The sequence below is a fragment of the Hypanus sabinus genome, chromosome 16 (assembly GCF_030144855.1).
Source record: "Hypanus sabinus isolate sHypSab1 chromosome 16, sHypSab1.hap1, whole genome shotgun sequence".
Taxonomy (NCBI): Eukaryota; Metazoa; Chordata; class Chondrichthyes; order Myliobatiformes; family Dasyatidae; genus Hypanus; species Hypanus sabinus.
This window is the reverse complement of record NC_082721.1, coordinates 15,559,568-15,574,804: the sequence shown is the minus strand read 5'-3', so window position 1 is coordinate 15,574,804 and position 15,237 is coordinate 15,559,568. Positions and strand designations below refer to the sequence as shown.

General features: G+C 40.1%; 1 protein-coding gene across 1 annotated transcript in view; it reads right to left on the bottom strand.

Moving 5' to 3' along the window:
• Positions 1–14,070, bottom strand: part of LOC132405784 (interleukin-6 receptor subunit beta-like) — a 126,998-nt gene extending 112,928 nt beyond the window's left edge. The window contains exons 1-2 of the mRNA XM_059990791.1: positions 13,731–14,070; positions 11,833–11,906 (exon numbers count right to left, since the gene is read on the bottom strand). The gene's annotated coding sequence lies outside the window, so the exon portion shown is untranslated. The remainder of the gene's footprint in view (positions 1–11,832; positions 11,907–13,730) is intronic.
• Between the last annotated feature and the right edge of the window lie 1,167 nt (positions 14,071–15,237).

Genomic DNA, 15,237 nt, shown 5'->3' with positions numbered 1-15,237 from the left:
ATGTGTAAACAAAATTGAGGGGTCTATAAAAATAGACACACCCCTAATTTTAGCGGTACAATTCAAATGAAATTGTTGACCCTTCCAGAACCTAAAAAAACGTTGATTATCCTCCCTCCTAATATGGGTTTCCTGTGCAAAAATAATATTAGCGTTCAATCTATGGAATACCTTAAATATTTTTTTACGTTTAATCGGATGATTTAAACCATTAGTATTCCAAGAGATAAAATTAATAGATTTATCCATCATGCCAATATTAGTTGTGTATATCATAATAGGTTAAAAAGACACATAACCCATAATTTAGGAAAAAGGAAAATAGATTCAGGAGCAAGCGGAGAACATGACACCTCAACAATATTAATAATTTAAAGTTGGCTCATAAACTAAAAGCAGAAAAAAACGCAAAAGCGTGAAAAAAGATCCCCACCCCCTCCCCCCCACCCTTCGAAGAAAAGCCAAGCGGCAAGTGCATAATCTAACACTAACCTTACCCCCATTTCAAGATGGCAGCTCCATAAAAAGCTTTTAAAAAAAACTATGTAACACCCATATTTAAATATAGGGTTGCAAAAAGAAAATATATGTCAATCAGAATGAGAAAACTAATATAATAAAACAAACAATCTTTAACAAAAAAAAATAAACATTAAAATTTAAGAGTGTAATATACCTTTAAAAAAATTTCATATATAAATGCAAGAAATTTGACGTTTCAAAAGCAAAGACTTATGGGAAGAGGAAACGACATTTTGAAAAAGCCATCTTACAAAATATAAATGAAGATTCAACAATCTATTAAAAAAGTTTAATAATAAAAAAAATACCAAAATAGGATCAAAAAAGATTCAATAAACACTACAATATATATAAAAAAAACTAAAAAAAATTCAAAACATTCGTCCCATTTCTAAGTACAGGCAAACAAATAAATGTTTATAAAAAGCAGAGTCTTATGGGAAGAAGAAACGACATCTTGAAAAAAAAATCATTATTACAAGACATAGATGTATATATCTGAAACAGAAAAAATAAAAAACAATATTATAAAAGTTAAAAAAACATCCATAAAACAGTGATAATAGTGAAAAATAAGAGCCAGACCCGTAGAACGGGATAGAAAGTTATAACCCAACTTCGTAGGTTACTTAAAATGAGATGGCACCCTCTCTCCGAGGAATCTTCAACATGACACATAGTTCAAGTTGCACTAGAAGATCTATATTCTTCAACAAATTTCTTCGCTTCTTCCAGTGTTTTGAAAAATTGCTGACTGTTGTCGTTTAACGTAATTCTGAGCTTCGCTGGATACATTAAAGCTTGTTTAAGGCCAATCGAATAAATCTCTGCCATCACTGGTTTAAAAGCGATTCTTGATTTCATTACATCATAAGAATAATCTTCAACAATTCGGAATGAATTAGTGTTATAAGAAATCATGCCTTTTTTACAAGCTAATCGAATTAAAAGCTCTTTCTCCCGAGGATAATGAAGGCGAACAATCACCGCTCATGGTTTATCAGACAGAGCCGAAAATCTCGCAACTCTGTGAACACGATCGATAACAGGTTTGGATTGCAAACCTTCAGCACTGAAAGTTTCCCATAGTAACTTAGAGAAAAATTCACTTAAATCACCGGACTCAACTTTTTCGGGAAACCCGATGATACGCAAATTCTGTCTACGAGATCGATTTTCGAGATCAGTAATTTTAAACTTATACTGATCCATAGTTTTAGCATTCGACTCTACCTTCTTCTCCAACGCTTCAATTGTACGTACTTTTGCACAAATGGATTTTTCAAAGTCGCGATCTTATCTTCATGCCGCTGAATGTCCGATGCTTGCGATTGAAGTTTAATTTCAAGCGATCTATCAGCTTCTTCAAGTTCGGATATTTTCCTGGTAAGTTTATTTTCCAAACTTGTCAGTCTGCTTCCCAATCTACCATCCAATCTGCCTTCCAGACTCGAAAGTTTAATATCCAGTTTAGCGTCCAAAAGAGTAGAGATTGCGTCGATGGATACAGGTTCCTTAGACGATTTCTTGCTTGTAGCCATTTTAAGTTTGTCGAGATTAGATCAAATATTATTTTAGGAAGAAAAAGTTAATCAAAAGTATCAACCCATGTGATTAAATTCGAAAAGATTTAATTAAGGGGTGATTATAGTTGAAAAAATGAAGAGTGCCTAAAGGCAGATGTTTACATCGCCATCTTGAAACTCCACCCCTCAATACAACCTCTGTAGAATGTGATGAGGATGGAGGGTGGGAGATGGACTTTCCTCAGCCTTCTCAAAGTAGAGACACTGCTGGGCTTTCTTTGCTATGGAGTTGGTGTTGAGGGACCAGATGAGATCCTCCATCAGGTGAACCTACGGAGTTCCTCCAGCATTTTGTGTGTCGCTCAAGATTTCCAGCATCTGCAGAATCTCTTTTGTCTCTATGTCACAAAGAGCCTTCCCTCTCCATCGAAATGAACAAATTATGGTTGAAGTGACAATAAAAGTGACTTGACTTGAAATTAGGCAAACCTGCACCAATATGCTTATAACAGATTTTGTCTACAGTAATGATGGAGAAGATGGTGCCGGTGAACAACAATACCAGGTGACATCCTCCAGATGATCCATGAAACTGTTTCTTTCACTTCTTGTTTGTCTTTTTTTTTTAAACGTGGTTCTGGTACTGTTGGAGCCTGCGATCTACAGCTTTGTGTGTTTTCAGGCCACTTGAGCGATCTGCTACATTCAGTCTTTGAGAAGTTCTGGGAGGCAAGTGGCCACAAGACCATACAGTTTAGAGAACGGACATGAGCTCGTGATCAACTCCGTTTCTCACCGATCAAAGCATTGAGGAAGACTGAATCAGAGGTGAGTGCAGAAGGCGAGCGAGTGTTCAGTGCTATCGACCAGCCTCCCGTTGGCTGCTGCCGGAGGAGGGAGTCACTTGTAGCAGTCTCTCTTTCCTTCTCTCTTGCTGCTCCCAAGGAAAGGTCCCTGTGTTTGAATAGTCCTTCTCTCTCTCCCTCGATGCTGAAAGATGGTACCCAAGTCAAGTCTGCGATTTGTGGATTGGACTGTAGTTTGCCATTTCTGGCTTCAAATCGGGGCAGCCTGTAGATAATGAACACTGAACAGTGTTTATGCTTGTTCTTTCTTATTTCATTTGCGCAATTTTTTTTTAAACACGTGCAGGTGTGGGACATATTGATATTGGACAAGATGTCTTCAGGGAGACATTAAATTCCTGATACCGTATGGCTCAATTCAAGTAACAAGAACCAAGTAGATGAGCTTAGAGCGTGGATTAGCACTTGGAGTTATGATGTGGTGGCCATTACAGAGACTTGGGTGGCTCAGGGACAGGAATGCTTACTTCAAGTGCTGGGGTTTAGACGTTTCAGAAAGGACAGGGAGAGAGACAAAAGAGGTGGGGGTTGGCACTGTTGATCAGAGACAGTGCCACGACTGCAGAAAAGGTAGATGTCATGGGGGGATTGTCTACAGAGTCTCTGTGGGTGGAGTTTATGAACAGGAAAGTTATGAATAACTTTACTGGGTGTTTTTTTATTTTAATAGGCCACCCAATAGTAACAGGGATGTCGAGGAGCAGATAGGGAAACAGATCCTATCTGTAATCCTAAGGTGTAATAATAACAGAGTTGCTGTGATGGGAGATTTTAATTTCCCAAATATCAATTGGCATCTCCCTGGAACAAAGAGTTTAGATAGGGTGGAGTTTGTTAGGTGTGTTCAGAAAGGTTTCTTGACACAATATGTAGATAAGCCTACCAGAGGAGAGACTGTACTTGATTTGGTGTTGGGAAATGAACCTGGTCAGGTGTCAGATCTCTCAGTGGGAGAGCATTTTGGAGATAGTGATCATAATTCTACCTCCTTTACAATAGCATTGGAAAGAGATAGGAACAGACAAGTCAGAAAAGCATTTAATTGGAGTAAAGGGAATTATAAGGCTATCCGGTAGGAAATTGGAAGCTTAAATTTGGAACAGATGTTCTCAGGGAAACGTACAAAAGAAATGTGGCAAATGTTCAGGGGATATTTGTGTGGAGTTCTGCATAGTTCCAATGAGACAGGGAAGTTATGGTAAGGTACAGGAACCTTAGTGTACAAAGACTGTAATAAATCTAGCCAAGAAGAAAAGCTTACAAAAGGTTCAGAGATCTAGGTAATGTTAGAGATCTAGAAGATTATAAGGCTAACAGGAAGGAGCTTAAAAAGGAAATTAGGAGAGCCAGAAGGGGCCATAAGAAGGCCTTGGTGGGCTGGATTAAGGAAAATCCCAAGGCATTCTACAAGTATGTGACGAGCAAGAGGATAAGATGTGAAAGAATAGGACCTATCAAGTGTGACAATGGGAAATGAGTGTACGGAACCGGAGGAAATAGCAGAGGTACTTATTGAATATTTTACTTCAGTATTCGCTATGGAAAAGGATCTTGGTGATTATAGTGTTGACTTGCAGCACAGTGATAAGCTTGAGCATGCAGATATTAAGAAAGAGGATGTGCTGGAGCTTTTGGAAAGCATCAGGTTGGATAAGTCTCTGGGACCGGATGAGATGTACCCCAGGCTACTGTGGGAGGCAAGGGAGGAGATTGCTGAGCCTCTGACAATGATCTTTGCATCATCAATGGGGATGGGAGAGGTTCCGGAGGATTGGAGGACTGCAGATGTTGTTCCTTTATTCAAGAAAGGGAGTAGAGATAGCCCAAGAAATTATAGACTAGTGAGTCTTAACTCAGTGGTTAATAAGTGGATGGAGAAGATCCTGAGAGGCAGGATTTATGAACATTTAGAGAGGTATAATATGATTAGGAATAGTCAGCTTGGCCTTGTCAAGGGCAGGTCATGCCTTATGAGCCTGATTGAATTTTTTTGAGGATGTGACGAAACACATTGATGAAGGAAGAGCAGTAGATGTAGTGTATATGGATTTCAGCAAGGCATTTTTCATAAGGTACCCCATGCAAGGCTTACTGAGAAAGTAAGGAGGCATGGGATGCAAGAGGACATTGCTTAGTGGATCCAGACCTGGCTTGCCCACAGAAGGCAAAGAGTGGTTGTAAACAGATCATATTCTGCATGAAGGCCAGTGACCAGTGGTATGCCTCAGAGATCTGTTCTGGGACTCTTACTCTTTGTGATTTTTATAAATGACCTGGATGAGGAAGTGGAGGGATGGGTTAGTAAATTTGCTGATGACACAAAGGTTGGAGGTGTTGTGGATAGTGTGGAGGGCTGTCAGAGGTTACAGCAAGACATTAATAAGATGCAAAACTGGGCTGAGAAGTGGCAGATGGAGTTCAACCCAGGTAAGTGTGAAGTGGTTCATTTTGGTAGGTCAAATATGATAGCAGAATATAGTATTAATGGTAAGACTCTTGGCAGTGTGGAGGATCAGAGGGATCTTGGGGTCTGAGTGCATAGGATGCTCAAAGCAGCTGCGCAGGTTAACTTTGTGGTTAAGAAGGCATACGCAGCATTGGCCTTCATCAATCGTGGAATTGAATTTAGTAGCCGAGAGGTAATGTTGCAGCTATATAGGACCCTGGTCAGACCCCACTTGGAGTACTGTGCTCAATTCTGGTCACATCACTGCAGGCAGGATGTGGAAGCCATAGAAAGGGTGCAGAGGAGATTTACAAGGATGTTGCTGGATTGGGGAGCATGCCTTATGAAACCAGGTTGAGTGAACTCAGACTTTTCTTCTTGGAGTGACGGAGGATGAGAGGTGACCTGATAGAGATGTATAAGATGACGAGAGGCATTGATTGTGTGGATAGTCAGAGGCTTTTCCCAAGGGCTGAAATGCTTGCCATAAGAGGACACAGGTTTAAGGTGCTGGGGAGCAGGTACAGAGGAGATGTCAAGGGTAAGTTTTTTTACTCAGAGAGTGCTGAGTGCCTGGAATGGGCTGCCAGCAACGGTAGTGGCAGATACGATAGGCTCTTTTAAGAGACTTTTGGATAGGTACATGGAGCTTAGAAAAATAGAAATTACTAGGCTTCCCCATAGCCCTCTAAGTTAGGGACATGTTTGACACAGCTTTGTTGGCCGAAGGGCCTGTATTGTGCTGTCAGGTTTCTATGAAAACTTTTTAAGTGCTCTGGCCAATCTGTTCCTCAACATGTGTCATTATCACATCACCACTATTGGGATCTTAAGTAACAATATAGCCACTTACATTATACATGTAAATGCACTTCACTTGGTTAATAAAGCCAAATGCATTCTGTGCAAGTCTGCACCTTGTTTTTATTTTACAAGGGTGTCTAATATCATAAATCCAACAGTGTTAGCTATAAAGCTTCCAGCATCCTACACACAGTTCAGTAGCATCACTTCCCATCATTTAGAAACAACTGCTTGTAGGCAGAATTCAAGCTATTTTACAAACCAGGCTGAGCTGTTAACCAGCATGTTATGTTTATTGGCAGCTCCACATAGATACATATTTGGATACTCTTCAGATCATCAATAAGTATTTCAATTCCTGCTCTGCAAACCATTATATGCCAGGAACAGATACATCAAAGTTTCGCATCATAAAAGTACAACACTATAGGTGCCACGGTAGCAAAGCAATTAGCGTAATGTTATTACAGTACCAAGTCTTGGTTTGGTCTTCCATTCCCGATACTGTCTGTTAAGAGGTTATACGTTATTCCACGTGACCTTGTGAGTTTCCTCGGGTTGCTTCAGCTTCTTCCATTTCCAAAGATGGCTAGGACAAGTTGTGAGCTTGCTATGGTTTTGCCAGAAGCATGGTGATAATTGCAGGCTGCACAGCACAATCCTCACTGATTTGACTTGTCATGAACAAAATGTTTCACTATAATCTTCCATGTGACAAATAATGCTAATCTTGTCTTTCAATCTTCAGGTGAACAAAAGAAAAATCATCCTATATTTTAATAGCTTTAATTTTTAAAAATGTTGGTTTAAAGGCAAAAAGACATGTTAATATGAGTGTAAGCAGCAATCATAATCGAAGAAGAATTCCAAGATGACAAGATGTATTGTCATAGCCCCGCACCCCCCAACCCCACACCGTTAGAGGAGACTAAACCAGTGGAGGATGAAAGCAAGAGAGAATCCTAAAGATAAGTTCCCCACACAAAGGGTTATAGGTATATGGAATGAGCATGGTTACACTTGCGAGCTTACCTCAGCACATCTGACACAAATGAGGCATTCAAAGTATGTTTGATGTACATGTGACAAATAAAGCTAATAAAGACCAACACAAGATTGGGCAAAAGCTGTTGCAGCTGTCTATCAAAAGGCTCCAATTGCTAGGGTCTATGCAGGTCTTCAGTTAAAGATCTGTTTACCTGGCATCCCATCCAGGGCCACAAACATTTATTCCTTCCTCCAGTGGTGCTCACTCTGCTATCCACACAGCATTCAAAGTGTACTCAGACTGGCTTCTACAACTGATCTTCCCAAACTTCCAATCTCAAAGGACACCATCTTGTTAGAGTTATGTCACTACAAGATCACAGATAACACACAGACACCTGCAGTATTCCTTCTTAAATATCATGCACACCATTGCAGAGTTTGAAAACAACACCTCTCCACCACCTTCAAGGCTCTTGGAGAAAGGATAGTGATTTGTTCTGAAAACAAAACCAATATCTCTTAAGAAGACAAATATAGTAAGGGAACAATTTTAACAGAATGGAACATCTCCGATTCATCCCAATATTTAACAGCCATTAGTGACCTCAGCTTCACATCAAATTTAAACAGGTAATAGTCACATTAAAACTCTTATTAATAAAAACAGCACAGCAGCACTGTAATGCAGCATTGTAATATCTGGTGCTCATACACTGCAGTGCATCCCGATACAATTTACCTTTAGTACTTCAACTGCATATTAAATACAATTGTGTAACAATAGTCACAATAAAATTTTGTATTAACATTTTCTTATGCACAGGTCCTGGTCAATAGTGTATTGGTTGCATTTTCTTTTAAACTTCTATTCCATCTTTTGTTCAAGGTAAACCTGCTTAGTTTATTTCAGTGAATAAATCATAAGGACCTCTGGGTGACAGGTGTAATTTTAATAGCAAAAACTTTTAAGAAAGCAGCAATTTTGTACTTGGTCTGCAATCGCTACCTTAGTGCACCTAAGTACTTACACTTACTGCCCGCTGCGCCGCTGGCATTTAAAGCAGCAGTGAAGGTCCTCCAACTTTATTTGTAAAGATTCTTCATTGCTGGTTCCATAACTAATTTTTTTTTTGACCAGTCAAGGTTTTTAGTACTGAAACGAACTCCTGAAACTGGAGCACCCATGGACCACTCTTAGTCTGGCCTCTACCTTTTGACCAGTTTGGTATGGGTGACCTTATCAACAGACAACGCACAAGGCCCTGACTCCAGCCAACCGGGAACTCTGGCTCACTGATACATGCAAGCCTCCAAGCCAAGAAAAGGTTGTGGTCCTCTTGGACGAGTATACCCAAGTGGTGCTGGGTTTATTTTAAAATAAACTGTACAAACTTGTTTTACTGCTGGCTTTGGGGATACCCTGGGCCCACCCTCAGCTCAACTTTTGACTAGTGGTACCCTGTTTATTTAAATACAACTATTCTGCATAATATATGATTGTTGGTAGCCATACCTTTTCTGCCCCCTTGTCCATATGCACAAGCTGAGATCTGGTCATAAAGTACAGATAAATAAACAGGACTGTGTCCAATAAACAGTAATTCACCATAAGTATCTGTATTTGCTTAACTTCATCATGCACAAGTCTTGCTGAAAGCTGATTCATACAATATTTTAGAGGATGTAAAGTTCTCATTTTTCTCCTTCTGGAGCAGTTAATAATAAGTTGCTAATATTTAATGCAGCAATCAAAATCAGGATCTTTATAGTTTCAGTAAAAGTATAAATGAAATGGGAAGATCACTTCAGTTCTGTCTTGTTCAGAACCCTAGATTTGTTACGTTTTCTGTGGGCCTTGCATCTGTATTTGTTAATTGTCGTCTTATCTACAGTCGTTAAGCCCTTGTGCTTTTTCTTTAATCTTGTCAAGTTTATTTTGACTGGCACGGGTTTTCTGCACACTGTGATTATTTAAAGTGGTTCCCGATTTGCGCTTATCGCAGGGTCCTTGTGTTTCTATAATGATTCGTCTTGCAGTGTCACTCGATTGAGCCACTGATGTTCTGATAAAATTCCTGTGAATAAACTTGTTTCAATCTCTACATTGAAGTCTGTTGTTCTGAACCTGGGTCAGTCATTTGTCAGCAAACACTAACAAGATTTACCTGCTGGTCACCTACTGCTCATGAGAATAATATTGTCTGAGACTGCAAGCCTAATCTTTGCTTTAAAGTGTTTTGTTAAACTAAGTTTTCACAGCAGTTAGAATGTTCCCCCCCACCCCTTGAATGATTTAACTTGATTTCTGAACCTTGGCCATCTAGTTGCAAAGCTATTCCTGAGCAAAGGAGCAAACGTTCCCACTTCCCAGAATCCAATTATTGTCCATTTGTTTCAAGATTACCATCTAACAAAACATTTTTACAAACCTAATCTTGCAATTTATTTCAGCACATAAAATTTAAAAAAAGGAAGTATGACAGAGCTAAGGTCAGTGGGAGGACAGATGATTGGGAAGTTTTTAAGGAACAACAGAACTTAATTAAAAAGACAATACGGGGAGAAAAAATGAGGTATGAACGCAAGCTAGCCAGGAATATAAGGGAAGATAGCAAAAGTTTTTTTTTATATAAAAAGGTATGTGAAGAGAAAGAAAATAGTTAAGAACAATGTTGGACCCTTGAAGAATGAATTGGGTGAAATTGTTATGGGAAACAGAGAAATGGCAAAAGAATTTAATGAGTACTTTAGATCTGTTTTCACTAAGGAAGACACAAGCAATCTCCCAGATGTATGGATGGGCCAAGGACATAGGGTAACAGACGAAATGAAACAGATTGACATTAGGAAGGAAACGGTGATGAGAAGACTGATGGGACTGAAGGCTGACAAATCCCCAGGTCCAGATGGTCTGCATCCTAGGGTACTAAAGGAGGTGGCCCTGGAAATTGCAGATGCATTGGTAATCATTTTCCAATGTCCCTTAAATTCAGGATCAGTTCCTGAGGATTGGAGAATGGCTAATGTTATCCCACTTTTTAAGAAAGGAGGGAGGGAGAAAACAGAGAACTATCGACCTGTCAACCTGACATCGGTGGTGGGGAAGATGCTAGAGTCCATTATTAAGGATGAAATAGTGGCATATCTAAATAGCAGTGATAGGATTGGGCCGAGCCAGCATGGATATACCAAGGGTAAATCATGCTTGACTAATCTGTTGGAGTTTTTCAAGGATGTAACCAGGAAGTTAGACGAGGGAGATCCAGTGGATGTAGTGTACCTCAATTTTCAGAAGGCATTTGATAAGGTCCCACATAGGAGATTGGTGGGTAAAATCAAAGCTCAGGGCATCGGGGGGAAGGCATTGACATGGATAGAAAACTGGTTGGCAGATAGAAAGCAAAGGGTAGCGGTGAATGGGTGTTTCTCGGAATGGCAGGTGGTGACTAGTGGGGTGCCACAGGGCTCGGTATTGGGACCACAGCTGTTTACAATTTACGTCAACGATTTGGATGAAGGCATTGAAAATAACATCAGCAAATTTGCTGATGATACTAAGCTGGGTGCAGTGTGACATGTGATGAGGATGTTAAGAGAATTCAGGGTGACTTGGATAGGCTGGGTGAGTGGGCAGATACTTGACAGATGACGTTTAATGTGAATAAGTGTGAGGTTATCCACTTTGGGAGTAAGAACAGGAAGGCAGATTATTATCTGAATGGTGTAGAATTAGGTAAGGGAGAAATACAAAGAGATCTAAGAGTCCTTGTTCATCAGTCACTGAAGGTGAATGAGCAAGTGCAGCAGGCAGTGAAGAAGGCTAATGGAATGTTGGCTTTTATAACGAAGGGAATTGAGTACAAGAGCAAGGAAATCCTCTTGCATTTGTACAGAGCCCTGGTGAGACCACACCTGGAGTATTGTGTACAGTTTTGGTCTCCAGGGTTAAGGAAGGACATCCTGGCTGCAGAGGAAGTGCAGCGTAGATTCACGAGGTTAATTCCTGGGATGCCTGGACTGTCTTATGCAGAGAGGTTAGAGAGACTGGGCTTGTACACGCTGGAATTAAGGAGATTGAGAGGAGATCTGATTGAAACATATAAGATTATTAAGGGATTGGACAAGATGGAGGCAGGAAATATGCTCCAGATGCTGGGAGAGTCCAGTACCAGAGGGCATGGTTTGAGAATAAGGGGTAGGTCATTTAGGACAGAGTTAAGGAAAATCTTCTTCTCCCAGAGAGTTGTGGGGGTCTGGAATGCACTGCCTCAGAAGGTAGTGGAGGCTAATTCTCTGGATGCTTTCAAGAAGGAGCTAGATAGGTATCTTATGGATAGAGGAATCAAGGGATATGGGGACAAGGCAGGGACTGGGTATTGATAATAGTTGATCAGCTATGATCTCAAAATGGCGGTGCAGGCTCGAAGGGCCGAATGGTCTACTTCTGCACCTATTATCTATTGTCTTTTGAAATGGCAAGTAAAGTTACAAAAGCAAGAGAGATGAGTGCAACAAGAATTACTTTACAAATTGCTTTAAGAACAGCTTTTCCTGACTATTTAAATATAGTCCTGTTGGCAAAAAGAAAAGATAGTGAAGTATTGCAGAAAAATGAATTCAAATCCTAAAAGCTACTCCATGAGAATCAAAGAAATACATCGTAAAAGAGTTACTTTACCAAGACCTATATGCACAGTATAGAAGATAGAATCCAATTCTCAACAGGACAACCATGGATTTACAGTTGAAAACCTGGGATATAAGGGAAAACTATCATTAGTCTTAGAGTCAGAATCAGGTTTAATATCACTGACATACATTGTAAACTAAGTTGTTTTGTGGCAATAGTATAATACATAAGGAACAATAAATTACAATAGGAAATTATATACAGTACTCTGCAAAAGCCTTAGGCACCCAAGAGTTTTATTCATATGGTTTCAGATGGTACGGCCTCCACAATGCCCTGATTTCAACATCATCAAGACTATCTGGGATTACCTGCAGAAACAGATGCAAGCAAGACAAGCAAAGTTTGCAGAACCATGGCAAGTTCTCCAAGCTGCTAGGAACAACCTATCAGCCAATTTTCTTACACAACTGCATGACAGTGCACCTAAAAGAACTGATGCAGATTTTAAGACAATGGGTGGCCACGCCAATATTGATTTGATTTAGGTTTTTACTATTTACTGCTCCTTTTTTAAGATTTATCGGTATTCAGAAAGATTTCATTATTTTTGAAAGCATCTTTGCTTTACTGAGTGCATATAAATTGTGCAAAAACAAAAACAGTAAGTTAGTTTTCATGGGTTCATTGTCCACTCAGTAATCTGATGGTGGAGGGAAAGAAGCTGTTTTTAGAACGTTGAGTGTGTCTTCTGTCTTAGTAAAGATGACTACATAAACTACTGTGTCTCACTAATATCCTTCAATGAAGGAGGTCTACACCCATAGCTGCTCTGATTAATATGACTCCAGACCATATAGTTGCACAATTGTATCTTCTTTCGCACATAGGTTGCCTGTCAATCTTTATGTATAATTTTTCTTGGAAACTCTTATTTTATTTCTTCATTTTCCTGTAAGAAAATGAATCTCAAGATAGTACCGCATATGCTAACATCCACAGACTTTGAGAATAAGTTTTACTTTGAAATTTGATTCTTCAGCACCCTTTGAAATGGCCAGTCAAACCACTCAGTAAAAGATGGGCTCACCTCCTGCTTCTAAAGGGAGCAATTAATATGTACATAAGCACTCATTACACTCAGATCCTTAATAAAACAAAACAAATGTACAGCAAATGGGGGGCATTCGACACATATGCATGCCAACCAAAGGGTTTATTTTAATCCCACATTCCTGTTCTTGGCCCGTAATCCTATATATTAGTTTTTCTTGGAAGTTATTTTAAATGTGGAGCCCATATAAAATAGTTGGGTTCTGGGAAGTGGTAAGTTTGCTCCTTTGCTCAGAAATAGCAAGAAGGCCCAAGTTCAAAAATCAAGTTACTATCATTCGGGGTGGGTGGGGGGAAGGGGACACAGTCTATATGCTGTGAGAATCTAATCTACTAAATCACCTTAATTTACGTGTCAGATTGGGTTTGAGCTTTGAGGTAGAAGAGGGTGGACGTGGAGAGGGGATGGGGGGGGGGGAGAGGGAGGACAATTTTAAAATGATCACTAAGGGCTGAACATTGGGTGTCGATCATCTATTCGAACCCATCAGGTAAATGCGGTGCCAGGTTCGCTGCAGGAAATTCCCTATAGAAAAAAATTACAGGAATTTTTTTCCAAACTTCCAAAACAATTAGCTACATAAAATATTTGCTTTACGAAAATCGAAAATTGTGTAACTAATGGCAAATCAGGTTAATTGCCTCCAGGTTAAACGTCGGCATGCTCGGCGGGGCATATATACAAACTTCAACCAAGATAAATGTCAGATTCGGGTTCAAGTCAATTTTGGTATCACTGTTACTGTCTCCTCTTTCCACCCTCCGGGATACATACATACATATAGTAACCAACAGCACGGCAAAAATAAAACTTTTGTTAGAAACGGAGTTACCTGGAATCCTACCGAACAACTTCAGCTCAAACTGCAATGGTAAAAAAAAAATTCACTTCACATTTCGACACGTTCCAGACGCCCGCATACTGCTTGCCAAAGTGCTGGAGAACACCGGTTTCGCGGAAAACTTTTAATCTCCTGGATCCTGTGCATGATTGACAGCACGCGGAACGAATGAGGATTCGAAACGGAGCAACTCTGCGTTCTTTCGCCAACCCATTTCATTGTGACGCGCATGAGAATGATTGTTCATCTACTGTATTCCAAAAATTGATACCGTTTGCGCAGGATTCATAGCGCAATTCCGTTCAGTGATCTGATGAGGGCTCCTGTTGCGTCAGGGACTGTACTGTCCGGGAGACGAGAGGTTGCAAGTGCCTCACTCTGCACACGAAAGAGGAAAAAATAACCTTTCGTAATCCCGTGACTGAAGGTCTTGTGAACTGTTCGACCTCACTGCCTTAGTAAAGTAGCCGGCACACCCTGGACATTCAAATCTTCCCTCTCCCATTGGGCAGAAGATACAAAAACCTGAAAACACGTACCACAATGCTGAAGGACAGCTTCTCTCCCACTGTTACCATACTCATAAATGGGCCTCTTGTACCAGAACACCGACCCTTGACTTCATAATCTACCTCATTACGATTTCGCACTTCATCGTTTATCCATTTCACGTTTTCAATAGCATTTACACCTCATTCTGCATTGTTATTAAGTCCAAGTTCAAGACAAGTTTATTGTCATTGAACTATATACAGGTATAGAGCAGAACAAGACAACATTTCTCAGCACCAGGCTGTAAAGCACAGTGGCACACATAATGCACATGTAACATACAGTAATTTCGGAAAGTAAGAATTAAATCTACAAATTAATTATGCATATATAAACAAATTAAAGTACATAAATTAAATATTGTAGGGTTCAGTACAAATTATCCTGCGACACCTCGAATGCAATGCAGCAGGGAGTTCAGAAGGCTAATGGCCCGAGGGAAGAAGGAAGAAGGTATGTTTTGCAACATATAAGATTATTAAGGGATTAGACAAGATAGAGGCAGGAAATATGTTCCAGATGCTGGGAGAGTCCAGTACCAGAGGGCATGGTTTGAGAATAAGGGGTAGGTCATTTAGGACAGTTAAGGAAAAACTTCTTCTCCCAGAGAGTTGTGGGGATCTGGAATGCACTGCCTCAGAAGGCAGTGGAGGCCAATTCTCTGGATGCTTTCAAGAAGGAGCTAGATCGGTATCTTATGGTAAGAGGAATCAAGGGATATGGGGACAAGGCAGGAACCGGGTATTGATAGTAGATGATCAGCCATGATCTCAGAATGGCGGTGCAGGCGAAGGGCCGAATGGTCTACTTCTGCACCTATTGTCTATTGTCTATAAGAAGCTGTTTTCCATCCAGACCATTCTTGTCTTTATGCATCTGGTCTCCTGCCTGATGGTAGAGTGGTAAAGAGGATGCTGGCTGGATGGGTGAGCGCTTTAATAATACC